Raw genomic sequence first — 20,949 nt, 5'->3', positions numbered from 1 at the left:
ACATTTATCATTAAAGCAAAAATTCTTACGATATAGAATTGTATCAGAAACAAAGAGTCTGTCTATTCAGGAGTGTATTTATGAAAACCTTTAGTGGTAGGCTAATAAAAGTTGCGCACTGGGGACTCATTTCTTCCTCCACTTCTCAGAGGTTAATAAAGCTGAAACGTAATCTGCATTCATTCGAACCGTGAAGCGCGCCTCGGCCTGCTCCTTATTGGACGATCCCGCCGACGTTGCTCTGTGAAGTCATCCTCATGGACGTGGCCACGCCCTTCCCCACCTCCTTCTCATCGCTGGGCTCTGGGGGGATGACGCCACCCTTTTGGCTCCGCCCTCTCGCACGAACCCGACGCCTTGCGTTCATTTCATTCCTGCTCTCATTCCGCGCATTCTTCGCATCTCTCGGTGTGTCGGCGATCCGCGCTCGCATTCCCGCCCGGCCCTGAACCGCCACGAGAACTTTACGCAGTTTGCAAAAAAAAAATTAAAAAAATTAAATCAATTCTCACATATTAGAAAGAAAAAAGAAAGAAAAAAAAAATCAAAGGGGCGGAGCTGTTAAATAACAAATAATATCGATTACGGACATTAAAGGTAAGTTTATTGTTAATAAACGGGTTGATGTGGAAACTTGTATGTCGTCATTAAAAATGGACACAATGTAGCGCAGTTTAGGGAGAAAACCAAAGTGAGCCGAAGAGGACGGGCTGAAAGTGTTTTCACACGGATTGAGTTCGCTCCTCCAGTGCTTTCTCGACGCCGCCGCAACAGGGTGCTTTCACTTTGTGACTCAGTGCCGTAACCCGCCTGACATGGCACCGAAAAAAATCTTTGGCATTTTTCACATTTTTTGCGCTCTAGAACCCGCTCGCGCGCGCCATTGCTCGGCACTAGAGCCGCGTCCGCTCCCTCAGAGCGCTCTCCGCGTTTTATCCCAAACGTTTGGATGCTGAAATCATTATTATTATTATTTGTTTTTTTTTTTTGGGAACAGGATGACGGATCCAAAATGTTGCTGTTTTCTTTCCCACAGTTCGCCCTGCCGGAAGTTGCAGATCTCCTCGGAGCGTGCGGAAACCCAGCGCCGGGAGGAGAGACTTGTTGCTCTTGTCGCGTCTTTTTCTTTTTCGCCTGCTTGTTCTGTTTCAGTCCTCACCGTGAGTAGCTTCCACGTTTCCTTTTTGCCTCTCTCTCCTGCATTAAGAAGCACTGTTACACTTCTTACGCAAGTCTTCATTATGATAAAGGTCGTCATGAAATATCATGATTCATCCCCATAGCGACATGGATTTATTACTACTAATCGGTGCTTTTGGGCAGAAACTTTTTAAGGAGAACTTTTCTTGAGAATCTGTTGCGTTTGACCACGGGAAGTACATTATTTCAGGCTCTTGATGATCTTAGTGAACATATTCTAGCTTACATTTCTCTTTGTTTACTATGAGCTAGTCAGATTTCGCCATTACTCCAGCTCTTTATTATTTACAGTAAGGAATAAGCGCTCAGCCTTGGGTTTGTCATTTCCTTTGTTGGGATTGCCCGCCTTCCTTCTCCTGCTGTGTGCACTAATGCCTGAAGAGCAGCTCGATGTTTTTTTTTTCCTTGCTGCGCGAGAGGACATGAAATGAAATAAGGTTACATTGTTTCTTTAGTAATAAAATAATAAACATTGCGCGCGAGGCTGATGTGTAACAAAGTAGCGCTTTTAGCAAACATTTTTTCTAAAACCCCTGTTTTGTTACAAAGTAGCATAGACTTGTGCTTTACACACACACCTAGTGTGCTAGAAATTGAAATTGTTACAATTGAAATTGATGTGAAATTGAAGTTTTCATTTATTAAAAACAACAACAACAGATACTTAGCGTTAGACCTCTGCTGTAGTTTTTGTTTGGCTAAGCTAATGCTTAGCTGTGCACTTTCCTCACCTGTTTAAAATTTACCCTTTAAGCTGGATAAACTCAGTTCATTTGGTTTGTTCGACTTAATTTTATCCTCAATTTATTCCAAATCTGTACCATAATTTAAAAAGTGCTTTATTAGCAAATATAACTCTAACTGTTTCTAACTTTGATAGACCAACTTCAGTGCTTCATTCCTCACTCAGTGCTCCACCTCAATCAAATGTAATAAGATTTATAAATATCAAACCTCTTATTTAATATGTCTTCAAAAGCATATTTAGCCTAATATTTTATTTATATTATATATCCTAAAGGAAATAACGTACTTATAATAGTGAAGAGGCCTTAACGTTACTGTCCCACTTGTTCAGCTTTCTGCAAACAAGTTACTATTGTGTTTCAAGTCTAAGCCTCCTTTCTCACAGTTAATTATTGCCTTATATTTCACTGTGGCCTTTATTTAAAAAAGAAAAAGAAAAGAAAGTCCAGCATGACACAATGTGTTGTTTGTTTCCCTCTAACTGGGCCGTCATCATTGACTACAGTAAACAGATTGAGACTTGACCCCTGACGTGACCTTATCTTGGAAAGCAAATCCGCTCTCTGAGAAAGGATCCAAACGAAGAATAAATCTGGTTTAGCAGCAGTACTGGATATGTGTTTTGCTTGTGCAGTGAGAGGACCTGTTGAACATGTGAGTCTGGGATTTTTGGCTTGCACATGCTGATTGATTTTAAAGCACGAAGGTTAGCAAAGGTGGCATAGAATTATTGAAACACTATTGCATGGTCATGTACAGATCGTGTTGAATGCATGTGAATACAATTTTTTTGCAACTGTACCTTGTCAGGGAAGTGGGAACCTCTAGAGACTTTTACACCTGTATCTGTTTATTATTAGTGTATTAGTCTAGATTTCAAGTACATCACTGAACATTAGGACTACTAATGTACCTTTTACTTTGGACCAGTACGTCTTACCTATTAAAAGGTTTTTTAATAATACACACTAAATGTAAAAAAAGATTTAGCCTGGTGCTACTGCAGTGACAAGAAAAACAATTATTTTTCTTTCGCTTAAAAGTCAAAAAGCTCTTGTACATGACATCTTATCAAAATACTGCACATCTATTCACATGCTATTTGTTTGCATACATGTAATACGTTTAAGTATTATTTAATGCTTTAGTGATTGATGCCGGTCATTTATACAATGTGATGTATTTATACAAAGTGGAAATTCAGTTTTTCTGGTTTCAAATGATATTTCTCTTGTTCGACCCAAATATCAGAAAAAACATGAAGTGTGATTGTGGTTGTATTTCTTAAATATGACCCATTTAATGACATTCCTCTCGTTCAGAGCGAATTGCAGACTTCAAACAGTGCTTGGTCAAATCTGTGCATGCTTTAATAATAAATGTGAAATAGAAGATGAAAACTTATTCATTTTCACATTTTCTGTGTGTGAGTGGTGCTGCCTGTGAGTATGGCTGGAAAGAAAAAGAATGCAGTCTTTCACTTGAGAAATGGGAAGAGAATAGGTGCATTGCTTCGACGTAGTGGATTGGGTTACCTCTGGGAATGGAGGATTGTGGGGGAATGGACACAACACAGAGAGACCCTATTGTCTTTCCTGTTGCTGAGCCAGGGAGGAGTGTGTGTGTGTGTGTGTAGGCTAGGCTGTTGAGCCGCAGAAGGCAAACAGTGCTGCGCTCAAGCTGACATCTGGTTTAGTCGCCTTCTGCACCTGTAAGGGTAAAAAATGCAAATATGAACGCTACTCTTAGTGCTTCCAGGACGCAGGCTAACGGCCATTTGTCAAGCCGCGGCTGGCACTCGCTGTCTACACCAGGCCATTGTTATGCCAGCAACAGGCGGCGCTGGCCGTGGCACCATATGGCTCCTGTATGCTTCAGATAAGATATCGACTCACTTAACTTATCAACGGCATTTTAATACGCCTCATATTTCAGTTGCCAGCTGTTTTGTTGCTGAGGATGAATTTGCTTTTGGCAAAAGTTGTTGTTAATTTTTTTTCTTTTAATCTTTTAACGTAATCAAGGTATGATTAGTACAGAGTTCTTCTTTGGAAACCTTTTGAGCAGAGTGGTCTTATAATAATAATAATAATAATAACAACATGGATTTTTTTTTTTTACCAAATCAATCATGGGGCTAGTTAAAATGAATATATATTTATACTGAAATTACTGTGCAAAGCGATCTCAATGGAGAGCACTTGCTTGTTAAAATTTGCATTATGCAAATCGTACGTGTTTCCGTGGGTTACCTTAAATCCAAATCAAGGCACTGTCTATGCTATGAGGAGGAATGACACCCACCCAATCAAACCATATGTAACATTCTAGGGAAAAACTGCCCAGGTCGTTCTGTTGTAGGAAATTTTTCATTGGAGAGCTGGTGTGATGAGAACTTACTTTTACCTTCCTGAAGTTTATTCTTTTTCTAAAATAATATTTCCGGAGGTAATCTATTTCTCTTAGACTACAGTAATATCACATTTATTAAGTAGTAACACAATATACTTTTTTCTTAAGTATATAGTTTTCATGGAATGTCATGGAATGTCCATGAAACAACTCAGTTCCTGTTATTATTATCGTTATAACAGCCGTAAACAATCCCCGCATGCTTCCTTTCTCAATTTCTTCGCTTTCCTATAGCTACGATCTGTTTTAGAAATCTTTCCTTGCAATGGAAAATGTAGAGGAACAGATTCGCCTTAAAGCACTTGAAATCACTCAAGTCAACTTTTGTTAAACGTTGAACGCCTTCTTACAGAAACCTTCACCAGACCATCGCTGATACACTTTTCGCCATCATCCATCCATTGTTCATTTTAAAAGTCTACTCATGAGGATTAAATTCTCAAGGTCCCAGTGAATAAGTTTTTTTTGTTCCCTATAGAAACGCTAGGGCATGAGAGAGAGAGAGAAAGAAAGTGTGCAGTAATGGTATAATAATCAAACCTGTGTTTGGCGGTCCAGATGGCGCTGCTGTCAAAATTGGTTAGAGAAGTCAATCAACACTTTCTGACCAATCAGATTCATGGATATAGCAGTTCTTTTGTATGATGGCAAGATGATAAAAGTGAGCGAATTACTAAGACAATCTGGACTCCATGAAAAACCAAGTGAGCTGTCAAGCTGTATTTTTTTTGGCGCTCCTTTCTGCGTGTCTGTTCTTGTATCGATTTGCAATCGTTTCTATCCACTTAGTGAGCGGCAAGCAACAAATAGATTTCATAATGGCTGTATGCAAGGAGCTGAGGGTTTACCTCAACACGTTATGAATGAACCACACACAAGCGTCCACGCCGCTTTTAGCAGCAGCTAACTCGCTTTTCCTCCCATCTTGCGGTCACAGGACAACGTGAACTGCTCAACTCTGCTGGGACGGAGCCCAACACAAACAGCCACGTCCTGTCTGCTTTATTCACCATCCACATCATTTCCTATTAGAATCTATCTGTGGTCGGAGCAGAATCAGAGAGATCATGGGCTTCAAAAAAAAAAGGATGGAAATTATTAAACGACTTGGAAGATGCTGATTATAAACTTTGACATAATTGCAGGCCCAAATGAGCAAAAAAAAAAAAAAAAATCCAAGCTTATTATATTTTGGTGGATGTGTAAGAGTGATGCTATTCCTGTCCTTTTTCATCAGCACATTTCCCAGCAATGAAAGCAGCTGGTCTAAATAAAGGTCTAAACTGATCAAAAGTGGGTTGAAACATACCAAGATGTGTTCACTCTTTCCAGAAGCAAGCACAGGTTTTCCGATTTGTGTTTCACTTGGCGTAAAAGGGACTCATGTAGCTTTAATACAAAACGACATATTAGAGGCAGTTGGAAGCCGTTGTGTACAAGGCTAGTGTTACACTATGAAATGTAATAATTACATGTAGGCCCTGTATTTTAGTCGAAGACATGTGAGCTCAGCTGTCACAACTTCGGCATGGGCTTTCCATTTAAATAAAAATTCATTCAGCTGCCTTTAGCTTCGATTACAATGTGGTGGCCAGTTCATGTGTGAAAATGGTTCCTCATGCTCCTTTTTTAAATATAAGAGCCAGTATGGAATTAAAAACTGTGATAACTTGGTCGTTCAGTACATTCAGGTCGTCAGCTGACTTTATTTTATTGCCAGATAACATTGCTGAGTCTATACCTAACCAAAAGCAACCGCAGATTGCCTACAGTGCTTGTAAAATGGGCACTATGCATGATACGTGCACCGCTTCATGCCCTTCCCTTCTTATCCTGAAGAACTCTGGATTAGGGTCAACCTGAACCACATGACCGTATTCCATTGATTCAGAGTCCAATCTTTATTCTTTCCAAAATACTGAAGCCTTTTTTTTCTTTGATTAGTGGTTTTCTTATGGACGCACAGCTGTTTAGTCCCCAATTTTTTTTTTATCCCCACTGTTTTGGACAGCCGTGTATCATGAACATGATTAAAATTACGCTCACACTTGTCTGTCATCCTTCAAAATAAAGAAGACTTCTTGTACAATCTGTATAGGTGACACGCGACCAAATATTAAGTTATTAATAAATTACGTGTTTAAGGATCTTATGAAAAGACAGAAGTAAATTAATAATATAGAAAATTTAAGCAGCAGAGCAAAACTGAGTAATTGAATAACAGATTATGTACATCAGTGTTCGTATGAACAGCAAAGAATCAACAGTGAGGCTCAGGTTTAAAAGCTGCGGATAATTTTTTATTATTATTATTTTTTTTTTTTTACTTCAGGTGATGAAACAGAGTCTGTGGGCGATGCTGATAATTAGTCATTTCCCGTTCTCTAGATTGCGGTAGTAAGTTTGTGTTTTCTATAAGTGAATTAGGTTTTAAATGTAGAGGTGGGTGGCACAGCTTTCACTGGAATTGAAAAAAAAAATCTTACTAATCTTCTTTTTTCGCTTTTAATCAGTCTTAAAAATGCTAGAGCTTTACTTGTAGTTGTGATACATGCAAATGATCTTGCATTTCAGGAAGCTGTGTCGTTTTAGAAGTAAATACAGTGAGGTCCGAAAGTCATTAACATTAATAATCTGGGATGTGGGATTAATGTATTCAACAGGAAATTCAGCAAAAAAAAAGCACGTGCAATATGTATCTTATCTCTTCTATTGAAGAATGTGTTGACACAACCAATTTTATTGTATTTGATCTAATCTGGATCATCAGGTTTTACACAAACGTGTGGAGTCTGAAGCTGAGCTTCATCATTAAACGTGGACCTATTAAACAACTTTGACTTTTTACTAATTTTTACACATTGAGATAAGTTTCCACTGTGTGTGTGCAAGCAAAAATGTGAGGGGGGAAATTTCCTGATTTTTCAATTTTTGTTTAAACAAGCAAATTAGAGTCTCTCCAGTAGCTCATTTACATAGACACTGAAACAGTGTTTATGGAGGAGGAGTAAAAAAGTGCATTATCTGGGGAGTATTTCAGCTGGAGCATTAACACACACAGATATCAAGGAGCTTTGAGACCTATGCTAAGTTGTTAAAGAAATAGTTAAATATGGGGCCTTTAAAACAAAACAGGACTCTAAGAATACTCTGAAATTTAGCTCAATTAATCTAAGATTCACCTCATTTGTTGCTGATTATATAATTTCTAATGAGAACCTTTTTTTTTTCAACATAATGGCAAACAGAAATATCACTAATGCTCTCACAGACTTTTGGACCCTGTTTGTGTGTGTGTGTTTGTATACAAATACATATAGTAGAACACGACAAATTGTGACCATATGTGTATTTTTTGTCCAGACTGCTAGACATGTATCTGGGACAAACATCCAAAATGTAACTGAAGAATTTGTGAAATTTAAAGCCGCTCGTCCGTGTGTGTATAATCTGCGTCAGGGCTTGGGCTTGTTTTTAGTTCCGAAATGAGTTTTCCATTTGCATTATAAGGTTTTACAATGACTTAATAAAGTCTCAGGGCTGGCATTTGTGAAAGGGAATTAAACCGATATGATTGCACATTATTAAGCATAATTAAGTGTTCCATGCAGACCTGGCTTCATCTTGTTTTCCTCCTGAATTAGACTCTGGAGCTATTTTTCCAGTGGTGAATGTGCGACGAAAAACATCAGTCTGACTCCCTTTTTGTTGTATTTGACAAAATACACCCTAAGAAACACTTGTGTGTGTCGGATATTTTATAGAGGTGCATGTACACAGACATATTTTTACAGATTCTTTGTCGGCTTTGTACATTAAGAATGTACGCTAACACAAGAACTCTTCTTTGGACTCCTTGCCAAGGTTAGCTGCTTTTTTGCAGAATTAATAATTAAAAAGTGATGAGTTCCAAAAAAAAAAAAAAAAGGAATGCAAATGATTGTTAGCATTATGAATGTTAGTTTTTTTAGCGTGACAGAGAGCAAATCAGCTGTGAATGTTGATTAAAGTGAATTAATAAGTGGCATGGATAATAATAGGCTTTAAATCTTGAGGATTAAATCTTGCATGTTTGGTTGAGAACATTGCGTGGCAGAGCCCTTCGTACACAGTTCTGGTCACTGCTTAGATTCAGAACTCATGAACAGAGTGTTCACAAGTGCAAACCGAATTTTTATTCATTTTTTAAAATCATTTTAGGTTTTCAGTTTGTTGTTTTAGATTTAGGTTTTTGATTGATGACCTAAAGTCATGGTGAGATCTGATTTATTTTAACCTTTGTCTACGATGCTATTTGTGACTGTGGTCCCCTTTAAAGCTAAATTGCCATAAAAGGGTGAAATTGGTAATAAATGTAAATGCATGGCTATAAAGTGGCAGCAAACTCGGCACACTTTGCCCTTAACCTTTTTTAGGGGTGGGGGGGGGGGGGGTCTCATTTACTTTATTGATTTCACTTCTACAGTAAAGGGTTAACACTTTGTTATTTGAAGAAGTAATTGTTTTATCTGTATATTAACTAAAAGTTGTGCAATAGGGCTTTTTTTTTAAACAAACAACATGCAGTTTTGTGCTATGCAGAAAAGTGATGAGATTTTTTTTTAGTTATAATTTTAAAAATGTAGAAGTATTCAAGAGATGTGGGCAGAACGTTGATTTAATTATGTATTGTAATTCATTCCTGTGGCATAGTGTGTCACTAAAATTAAGTTTAATTTAAAAATTTTATTATTTAATTATACATAAGGGGTGTTCAAGACAAATCAGGACTCATCGTGCAGAATAACAGAACACAGTTATGAGAATAAAACTACGTTTATATTTCTATTAATTTCCTGCTACACTAATGCACTCATCAATGAAGTTTTGATTCATGATCGGTCCACCAGCCTCACCCCTGAAATGCTGGCCTCACAGCAACTCATTTAATAACTCTTTCCTTTAATGGAGAAACCAGCCTGGATTGAGCACCAAAGGAGTTCTGTTTTTGCAGGACAATGCACAACCTCATACTGCCCCCTGCACCGCTTGCACATTACAGAAACTCAGCTGGGAGTTATTGGCACATCTCCCTCATAGTGCTTACCTTGCTTTAAGCCATTTCCAAATGTTAGGGCCATTAAGAGATCCTAAAATATTTTTTACTATTATAACTGTGCTCTGTTATTCTGCACAATCTCAAGTCCCGGTTTGATTTGAAAACCCCTCGCATGTTTGCGTATTTAAGGTGGCAAAGCATTGCCTTTCCTCAATAATTCTACAGGTGGCATGGTCTAAATTATTCACATTGGCTGACAGCACAACATCCCATGTGGAAGAAGTGAAGTTTATTTAGAAAGAGAGACTTGCTTGGTTAAAAAAAAGTTGCCTTTTTTCACTTAAACAAATTTTAAAATATTTACTTTTTCTATAGTTTATATGGGTATTTTGTATAGTTTAAGTGCTGCCCTTGGTTTTTAAGTGGGGAAAATAATGTTATAAGGCAAGAACGACATTTAATTACTTGTGTTTTTAATTGGTTCAAGGTTTTAAAATTAAATCAGATTTTTATAAAATCACCATATAAATTGAATCAACACCAAGGTATCGGGGACCCTGGTGATTTCCATTCCTTATAATTAATACGACAATGTTAAGGAAATTCTATAATTAGTACAACAAGTGATGAACTCACAAACTTCTAGATATGCTGTTGTGGGAAAATAATCAACTAGGGTGTTATGCAGACTGACAGGTGTATGATTGTTGTTAACACCCCAATGGGGATTATTTTGCAATAACATGTGATTTATACTTCTTATACCACAGCAATTTATCAGTAAGACAATTTTACTCATTGGCCAACACTTAATCTCCCATAGCACCTACACAGTAAAATTCCCAGTGATGAAATAACACTCAAAATGTTAAATTAGCACCATACAGTGTTTAAATAGGTCCAGTTGGACTTAATACTGGGGATTTCAATGCTGACCAAGATGTTAGAAAGCTCCTGAAGACTTGATTACAATGCACTGACATTGGAGAATCCTTCCATAGATGTTAAGTAAAAGAAACCTCATTCTGATCAGGATTTCTTTGTTAATCCATTTAATACAAGTGTTATACAAGAGTATTCAGAGGTTTGAGCTTTTCTTAAAATGACTCAAACTTTCAGTCAGAACTACTGTCATATGCCATTAAAAAATTATTAACACCTCCTGGCCAATCAGATTTAAGAATTGATTAGCACTGTGGTAAAATGTTAACTCCAACATCAAGGTCTTCATTGTATCTTGTTTTTGGCTTTTATAGCTAGCTACATAAGAAAACGATTAGTTTAATCTCAAACATTTCAGTCCGGACCCTGTTGTTCATTTATTTCCCTGTTGTTTTTTTCCCCTCTGAGTTGTCTTCGCCCTAAAAGGTTGCACAGTCCAAGTTTCTATGTAGGCAAACCATGAAAAACAGTATCGAATCCATGAATCATTAGATGAGTCAGTTCCAGAAGTCGCCATAAACCTCAGAGTTCTTGGCCGCAGCTGAAAGCAGGAAATCCAGGCTTCAATAACTTCCTTTCCCTGAGCAACCATCAACGGGAAGATGTACGTCTGTGCAACAAAGCCACTGGCTCACTTCATTTATTCAAACTGTTTATAATTTGTGGTCTGTATTCAAGCACTGAGCATCCGGGGTTCGTTGGCACGACGTCCCCCCCCACAATAAATCCAGAGCAGACCTTTCAATGGTCGCCGCATTGTTATTGTGACCAGCCGAGTCCTAGAGCCTGGCTTGCGATTTGGTCGATGGAGGATCTCTCACTGTATTAGTATGCATAGAAACGGTCTGAACTCTCGCCACGGTGTGGCTGTAGCTTTAGTAAACACCAACACTCTGATTCAACACTACTTCAAAAGATTATGCACACACACACATACACACACACACATGCAGAGCTTTGTCTGTTTATGTCTCTGGCAGCTCACTTATGGACAGTGTTCAAAAGTTCTGCATGAAAAAGTAACACTGGCTTTTTGTATAAGGACTTTAAGATGGTTTTAGTGTTTTCATGAAAAGATTTTGTGGCGTTTTATTTAGTTAGACATGTTACCAAAGCTGTCAGTTACAAATAACAAGAAAACAAACAAACAAACAATAAAAAACTCTTAACTAGCATGCTAACAAACCTGCCTTCTTTTTTCTGTCAAGATGTTACAGAAAAGTTATTTTAGCTTCGAACAAAATAATAGTTAGCTTAATCTTAGCTTTGTCATTGGTTTCTTTAAAACAATATTGTATATAACCAGATTTTATCTATTTTTTTATTTGTTTGCACATGAGCTTAGCACATATGTTTAGCTTAATCTTTGCTAAATTGCTATCAACATGGGTTCCTACTTTAGAAAATACAATAGCTATTAGCATAATCCTAGCTCACTTACTAGTGCTTTTGATGAGTCACACTATATTAATAATTATCCCAATGTTAATGTTAGCTAGCTGTCTAACTCCAATGGTTCCAGTATTATATATCATATATCATAATTTTATATTTAGTAATATAAAATTATATAGATTAGTATACTAACATATAATAAAATAAATATATTAAATATTAAATATTGTTATTGACCAATATTTAGCACATTCTCAAAGTTAGGCTATTTTGGTAGCTTGCTAGTGCTACTGGTTACTGGTTTAGCTAGCTTGGTAGTGCTATTAATTAGTAAATAATAAATAGATAGTTTAATAATATAGATAGATTAATAATAAATAGTAAATTAATTATTTACCACCTTATAAAAATTAGGATATTGTAGGTAGCTTGCTAGTGATACCATTTATTAGTTTACACAGTATAATTTTTAGCTGTTTGTTAGTTAGCTTGCTAGTATCATTAATTACTATTTACCACCAATAAGAATTATGATATTTTAAGGTAGCTGCTGGCGCTTTACCAGCTTTACTAGCCTGCAGGTAAATTTAATTGCTATTAAACATCTTATAAATATTTTTGTTAGATTGTAATTTTAACTAGCTTGCTAGTGTCACTGATTAATATTTAGCGAGCCTGTTAGTGATGCTGTTTGCTAGTGTACACAGTAGGGATGCACCGAAATGAAATTCTTGGCCGAAGCCGAATAATAATGAAATGCTTGGCCAAAGGCCGAATACCGAACGCGGTGTTTCGCATTTTTTTCCATTTATTTTGCCAATTAATATTAATTATTTATTAAATAGTAAAAATTAGCTTTTTACTATTTTGTGTTGCTTTTTTTAGAAAAATAAATCAAATAACAAAAATACAATTAAAAAAAATTTATTTAACACTGAACATTTTTTTTTTTACATTCCAGCAGACATTATACAAACAAAGCACAATATAACTTAAAATAAATAAATTAGTCAAATATTTTTTTTTATTTGGCCATCTTTGAAGCCCCCCTTCTTGAATAGCCTATGTTAGGGCTATAACTGACTGCTGAAAGAATGTAACTCTGTATGTCTACAACAACAAATGTGCATTAAATAGTGCAAAAAATGTGAATTCACTGCTGCTGTTGCCGTAGCCGCTGCCGTGTCTTTCTGCATGATGTTCGGGGTGTCTTGATTTTAAGTGATAAATTAAACTTACGTGCTGTACGTTTTTGCAGATGCACCCCCTCTGGACAATTCAGCAGAACAGTGTCTGCAAAAGGCCGTTTTTGCCTTTTTCTCTGACACTTTAAAGTGCTTCCACACTGCTGACATTTTTGCCGCATAAAGTGCGCGCCTCTCACTCTGGCCGGGTTACTATTTGATCGCGTCATTAAAAACGTCATTGTTCTGTTTTTTGTCATCTTTGTTTTCTGTTTTAGACAGTTTGTTACTGTTTGTTACTGTACTGGATGGTACTGTAGATAGCTCATTAGTGTTCTAGATTGCTGGTTCATATAATTTGCAATAAAGTTATAAAGTTATAATTAACTTTACTGTTAGCTAGCTTGTTAATGATATTGATCGTAAAGGTTAAGCTAATTTTAGGTAGAACAGTTGTAGTATTACCATCAACTAATAGTTTATAGAATACATTAGTTAGCCTAGGTTGCTAGTGATATTGGCTTCTGGGTCTAACAATTTAGTAGTAAACTTGATTTTAGCTAGCTTGCCAATGAAATTGGTCACTAGCTTTAAAAAGATAACTAGTCTATTATCTGATTGTTGATATAAATAATACATTAGTTAGTTTAAGCTAGCAACCTTGATATGTAGTGTATATATATATATATACAAATATATAATTTATGGTATATAGTTAATATTATTTGCAGTATATACTTAGTGTTGCTTAGATGATGTCTGATGCTTGATGATGTCATTGGTGACTGGTTTACACAGTGTAATAGTTAACTAGCAGGATTGGTTAGTGGTTTGCATAAGATTAACCTAACTTGCTAATGCTTAGTTTCAGGAAATAGGCACTTAGACTAAATCATACTGTATTTTGAATATTTAGCTTTATTTGTGTATGAGAGGACTTTTATTATTGTGTTTGTTAATTAGCTATTTATAGCACAAACTAATTTATTTTTTTTTTTTACTGTGTTTTAATTTCTAATACAGTTTGTATATAAAAGTGTATCGAAACATATAGAGGACATTTTTCAATGTTTTTACAACCTGGACCTTTTCCAAACGATTAAGTTCATCACACCTGACCTGACATTAGCTGTCACTATGATGTTTTCCGTGGATCCCGCTCTCACCACTGTTGAAGGATCCTCTAAACACAGGTGCATCACCATGTGACTAGTCCTCTGGTAGGAAGAAGTGACTCGCGGTAAATAGACGGAGGAACTTTACTGAGGCGGGGGGATTGGAGGCAGATATCTTTCTTGCTCTTACTTTCATAAATGTCCAAAGATCTCTTATCTCCTCTCACGCTTATTTACAGCTTTAATTTCCTGTGCCTTATAAGCGCCGCCTCGTTCATCCCGATGTGCCGTAACATGTCTGCGTAACACGAAAGCAATGCTGGAATGTCGCCTATTTCTGGAATGTTCTTCATTAAAAGCATGGTAAACCTGTTTGTTAATTCTGACCGCAGTTACACTAATTACAGCTAATCACCTGGTGTAAGTTTCAGCCCAGCCATCTCATGTCACCGTTTTAGTTACCTTGATTGCTGCATGCCACAATAGAAGACCCTTTCTGAGTAGCGGATCGAGCTCCACCATCCGCTCCAGCCCGTGAGCTGTAAATAGAGAGCGTCCCTGCGGCCCCGTGTGCAGCGGCGGTGTAATGGGCTGAACAGTGCGGCTGATTGTTGCACGTCGCAGGCAGGTGGAGAAAGCTGTTTTGACAGGCCCTGTAAATCAATCCAGCATCTCAGCCAACAGAAATTGATCCCAGAGTGGCCCGTAGTAGCAGCAGGGATTGGGTCTGAGGCTTGAGCTGGATGGCATCAGACGGATTCACTGCGTCCAGCTCTGTGGGTTTAAAGAGGTATGAAATAAACACTCCGGTGCTGCCAGGAGGAGGAGAAGCCCTGGCTGTCCACTCCACTGGACATTTGTTTTCTGATTTGAGCTTTACCAAGAGCACCGAGCTGTGTACGAAGCCAGGAGGAACATTCTTATCGATCACTTGTAGGGTATCTAGATGAAAGTGGAAAAACTTTTATTGTGATGAATGGATCACCTTCACATGTCATTTTCATACTAATGCTCATTTAAATATATAGCTGTTTTTAAATAACAGTGTGTTAGGGCTGTGATTTGGGTTGGAAAGTGTGTATCAAATGTAAAACCCCCTAAATTTATTCTAGGCAAGTTATTACTCAGCCTGCTTTTTTGTGCGTTAGTTGAATCACACATGCGTTGTACTCACACGCCCTACAGCGTTTCAGCTTTTCTGACACTTGTTTAAGCATTTTAGTTTTCTTCTGTGTAGTTTCTTTTTCTTTTTTTCACCCAATGATGATATAGCAATATTTAATATATACATATGTTAGTGTGTTTTAAAATTTTTTTGCGTTTAAATTAAAATTAATAATTTATTTAAATGTTTTAAAAAATAGCTGTAGATTAAATCAGATAAATCGGAAATTTGTCACTTTGTGCTTTACTCTTGCCCCCTTAGAGTGCATGTGGAACACTTCAAGAAGCTTAGAGGAAGTACCAATAGCTTTCAGCCTGCCTGTTGAATTTGTACTTTTCATTTGAACTTTATTTGTACAAAAAAGCTCTGACTTTTAACCTGAAAATGTTTTATTATATACATATAAAGAAAGTTAAAAAAAATTCTTCTGTAAGATATTAATTTTTTATTTATTTTTTTGCGGGTGGGATGTGCGGAATCAGAAGCGGCTAGTGCTGCACAATTAATTGCACATCGTGAAATAGACCAGTGCAATTATTTAATCACAAAAGGCTGCAATTTATTATAGGAAATTTGCCAAACATTCTCTTAATGAGATAATTTGTGTTGTTAGCCAAGACAAATACATTTGAATAAAAACTGTACATTTAATAGTTACATACCGCAGTTTAAATCACAATCTATGTCAAAATGATGGCAATGTGTGTTTTTTTTATATAAAATCATGCAGGCCTAGAATTCTATTTTTGTATTATTTGTTCATTTGTTTGCTTGTTTTTTCAGATTTCTGATTTATGCACAAAAAAATGAAAAAGCAGTTAAAAATATATAGAGAGATTTTTTTTTTTAATTAATTAATTTATTTTTTGTTATCAGACACAAGTGGTGTGACATGAAAGTCTTTACTAGTGCCATATAGCAGTCATTAAAAAAAAATTCCCTGTTATTTAAGACAAACACGTAGCTCTTTGATGTAATAGGGTTTAATACCAGCTCTTTCCGAAATAGCTTTTAGGGGGGAGCCTTAAAAAAAGAATAGCGGTAATGGAGAAAATTACAATCAATGTATCTTTAAATAAATTGATAACCTTTATTCAACAATACAAAAAGTATGCTAATACTAACTGCTTAAGTAATCCTTAACTTAACTAATCCTAAACTGCTTAAGTAATGAAAGTGATTAATTTTACATGTTTTTTAATGATTTTTTGCTGTTTTAAATGAATGGATGTTTTTATTAGAATGATATCAGTCACACGCTTTAACTTTTATTATCATCTTGTACTTTACGTTCTTCTGATTGTGGATATGCTTCAATAATGACACACAGCATGTGGAATGTCAGATATTTACATCTCACTAACTATACATAACCTGTTACTACTTATTCTAAACCTGACGACTCCAAGACAGTTTGAGTGTTACGGTGGTAATTAACTAGCCACGGTGGTACATTTCTAAAATAAGGCTGTGTGCCTTGCATTTCGGTAATTACCAGGTAATTGCAGTTCTTCTCTTTGAGACCTTAACTACTATGGGTCATTACGGAGTTGGAGAAAGCCATTCGCGGAATGATCACTGCACCTTTCCGAGATAATCGCACAAAAGGAGTCGACACGGAAAATTACATTTTCGGACCTCTCCTCTTTTATTTCATTACCCCGGCCTTGTGCGACGGCTGAAATTGGGTCTCTTAATTTAAGGAGCTGCATTCCAGCCCGGCCTCGAACGTAGCGCTTCTTGTAATCCGCTGATAAGTGTCATCTCCCATAATGCCGTGTCACAGCCACGGCTTGTCTCTCGCTGAGGCATTCACTTGTTGCCCACACCCTCCCCCTTCTCTTTATTGCGCTAATAAGACTATTTCCATGGAGCCCGAGTCAGCCGGAGAGGAGCGCACAATTATCTCTTGAGGTTGCGACAGTTTCTACAGGTGGCGTTCCTGCCTCATAGAAGCTGTGATCATTAGTGTTCGAACAGACCCTTTGCTTTTTGACAAGCCTGTGACCAAAGGCAAAGACGAGCTCGGGTCAGCAGGAGAGCCACTTACTGCGTGCTTTTGAATGGTGTTACTACGCTGTTGCCCGAGGCGCCCGAGTCCATGTTCAAACTCGAAGCATGAAGAGGTGCATTGTGAAGGCTGTGTGATTCTGAGATTTTATAATTGGAGAGGCGGCGTCGTTTGGTGCACACCAGCAGCTCTGTTGTCATCCATTCTGTTTCCTATTCCGAATTAAAGATTAGCACGCGGTGCTCAGGATTGAGAACGTTTAAAAGAGCATGTTTACATATGCTATTCTCATAATCCCTAAAATATCACGTACACCAAAAGTCGAAAGAGCTACTGTAGCTAGCTTCAACTAGTCCGGCGCTTGATTTTAGTTTGATTACGAAAAGATGGTGCAGGTTTACCTCTGATCGTGACAATGCTCTAACACCGGAGACTCCTTCCAAAAAAATGCAAAACATCCCCCTGCGGAAAACCAAAACAGTTACACGTGTGCCGGTTGTTCCAAAGAGACGCGTTGATAATAAAGCAAACACTAGGGCTGCTAGCTTATAGAAAAATTCACCTGACCAATCAGAATCAAGACTGCGGTGTACCACTATATAGTGCGGAACCTATTTACAGGATTTATCTCCCTAAATGTGCCATTTATCCCGTTTCAGAATCCATCACTATCGTTCAGGCCCTGTGCTCTTCAGCCAGCTTTTGTGCGACGCTTTGTGTTTAAATGATGAGATGGATATAATGATGCTATACAGACATATGCCTTAAATGAATGAGCAAGTAAATAGGGCTCTTTTTTTCCCACAGGGCAGACTTTTTGATATGATTCTAATGAATGCACCACAGCGCACGGCTGTCCACTCCAGCGCTCTAAAGGACCTGCGTACCTAAGAGCAAAGCAGACGCCAGTACACAAAAGAGACGCACTAGCAGAAATATTCCATTCAAATGCAAACAGCCTCTCAAAAGAGGAGCCTTTCAAAGGACGCATTAATTGAGTTTTCTATCATATTGTGAATTATCATATCGAGTACAGCGAGCTTTACTCAGCACCGTCATGGTTCTGATCTTTAACCACGTGCTTTGTTTAAAGAGAAGTATTCAAGTTCTGAGCTTCATGTTCTACAGGAGAGTACAGAGTCACATGTTTCTCATTTTCAGCCCTTCATGGTGAAGACGTTGGTCTTCACTTTCCACCAGACTGACCGTGAGCTGCAGGGAGTTTTTTTTTTTTATGCTCTGCTTGATCTTGTCCAGATTGAGTCTTGAATATTGGTCAATTTCTTTTCCCTTAAGAAATTTTCTGTGGCGGTCTTTGTTCTTGCTTGCACGCTAGGTTTCCATCCAAATGGTTGGCTAATTTAAAGCAAGCAAACCGAAAACGTTTGCCAATTGCCATGTTTCCACTGGTTACGCTCTATAAACTCTCGGAAGGAGAGAAATTATGAGGAACATGCAATCAGTCCACACCAGTGTTGGGTGTAACACGTAAGCAAGTATTGGATTACTTTTTTGAGTAATTTAGCGCGTTTGGGCCGCCATTTAAGTACTCAGTTATTTAGTTACTTTTTTCAAAAATGTAATCCGTTATTCAGACAATTTATGTAATCTGTGAGCTAGAAAGCAGTCATTCCCAATCCCTTAGTGTCTGTGTGTGTGTGTGAGAAAGTCATCCTGCAAGCCCCGCCCCAGATAACCCGCCCCCCTCTGTTATTCCTGCTGTTATACTCCTATCTCACCTATGCGGTTTGACTATGTGAGGACCGACGCGTGGAAGGATGGAAACCTAATCACAGTGCCAAAACTCGCTGTGAATCATGATGAACCGTACTTACGTCCACCGCGCGAAACCGCGTAGCTGAGACTAGTATTAGTAGTTAACAGATTATGAGTCAATCTTATAATAAAGATCTAATTATAAAGGTCTTGACCAAAAAACAACATGCATGAGGAATCACAAAGGAGTTTTTATTTTCTGCAATGGAAAAGTACTCGAACTAGTTACTTTCATCAGAAAGTTACGCTGTAATGTAACAGATTACTTTTTTGGACAGTATTTTTTTTTTGTAATGTAATTAGTTACTTTAAAAAGTAACGTCACTCAAAAGTAATGGACACCCAGGCAAAGTGTCATGAAGAGACTGAACACCTGAGAATAAAAGAATAATAAAACAAGAAACACTTTTGTACCACACCTGAAATATTATACTTAATAAAGAATACTTAATTGAGGGCACAAGTTTGTATCCACAATAATTTTTGAACATTTAAAGTTTTTTAAAAATATGTGAGAGGCATTCAAGCCAAACCGGGACTTTCAATTGTGCAGAATAACAGAACACAGTTAAGTTAAAACTCCCTTTTTTCTCTATATAATCCCCTGTTATACTGATGCACTTACCCCAGCATTTCACTAGTGCTTGAATACAATCCAGGTAGAACGTTTTCTCAGTATGCCAGAGCAATGATTAGGCTGCCTGCTTTAAGTTTAAAACCCTGGCCTCCCAGGAACATCTCTAATGGCCCAAACCTAACCAAAGTGAAAACGGCTTGGAGATTGGAGGTCAGGACTGTATAAAGGATGTTGCATGTGTTGAATGATTGCGCGTACAGTTCCCACCGACAAATACATTTCTTTCACAAGTCGGCGACAGATTATCTGTTGATTTTCACAGACCTGGCATTCCACTCACTGAATGTTCACAGGAACGACAGTCTTATAGCCTTCTTTAAAACATTTTCACAATTTAAATGTTTTACTTTGGCTAAGAGTCTCATCATTGCACTTCTGTTACTGTTTCTGTAAATGTCATTCGTTTCCCTGCCTTCATTCACAAATCCCGGTTTGACTTGAACACTCCTTGTATTGGCCCATTGTGTTTTTGTTACTGACATTCCTTCATTATTGCACAAAATCTTCAGCAGTATAATGAAAATATTCTTTATTTTTCCTGTTCCATTTTGTTTTTTATTCTGCCTGAACCCCTCACCCATGTTGCTTCTAGTTTCTAGTGTTTAGTTCAGAAGAGAACGTGTGCTAGCTGTATATTGCTCCTAAAAATAACTAGTTAAGACAGGGACTTACCATGGAACTTGGACTACAAGGCAGGGTTCACCGTGGATGGGGTGGTAAATCCATCTCGGGGCACACACACACACACACACACACACACACACACACACACACACACACACACACACACACACACTCACCCAGTCATACATTGGAAACACACAGAAGCCTTTATAACATGTCTTTGGCTTGTTGGAGGAAACCGGAGTACCCAGTGGAAACCCACTATGCACGGCGAGAACATACAAACTCCACGCACACGGAGTGAAAATTCAAACTCCCAGCCCCATCATGCCACCTAATCCATGGTTATCAATAATTGGGAACTAATTTCTGTTAGGTTGAGGACTAAGAAATAAGATTAACACCAGCACCACAGGATTGTAAAAATTGGAAATTCATTTATTTTGCTTGCTGGGAATTTGTGTCATACCTAATTTGCATAGGATTAAGTTTAGACGGCGCTCATCACGCTGTTGTATTGCCACTTGCCATGTATGAGTAAAGGGGTGCGCAAACTTTTGCACCTTACTGTATGTGTGCACTCAGATTTGCAAAGTGCTTTGAAACCTCGTGCACTTTTTTTCCCCCTTCAAAATATTAGATTCTCCCCAAACAGACATTAAGTGGGAACATGTAAAGTGTAGATATGCGGCAGCTCCGTTCC

At 37.7% G+C, this 20,949-nt stretch overlaps 1 protein-coding gene across 5 annotated transcripts in view; it reads left to right on the top strand.

Moving 5' to 3' along the window:
• The first annotated feature begins 334 nt into the window (after positions 1-334).
• Positions 335-20,949, top strand: part of tead1b (TEA domain family member 1b) — a 68,487-nt gene continuing 47,872 nt past the window's right edge. For 2 of the 5 annotated variants that reach the window (XM_053512812.1, XM_053512810.1), the window contains exons 1-2: positions 335-597; positions 1,037-1,160. The gene's annotated coding sequence lies outside the window, so the exon portion shown is untranslated. The remainder of the gene's footprint in view (positions 598-1,036; positions 1,161-20,949) is intronic. The other 3 variants (XM_053512813.1, XM_053512814.1, XM_053512811.1) reach the window with 2 other exon arrangements.

Source organism: Clarias gariepinus, chromosome 15 (assembly GCF_024256425.1).
Source record: "Clarias gariepinus isolate MV-2021 ecotype Netherlands chromosome 15, CGAR_prim_01v2, whole genome shotgun sequence".
NCBI classification, from domain to species: domain Eukaryota; kingdom Metazoa; phylum Chordata; class Actinopteri; order Siluriformes; family Clariidae; genus Clarias; species Clarias gariepinus.
This window is presented reverse-complemented; position numbering and strand designations above follow the sequence as displayed.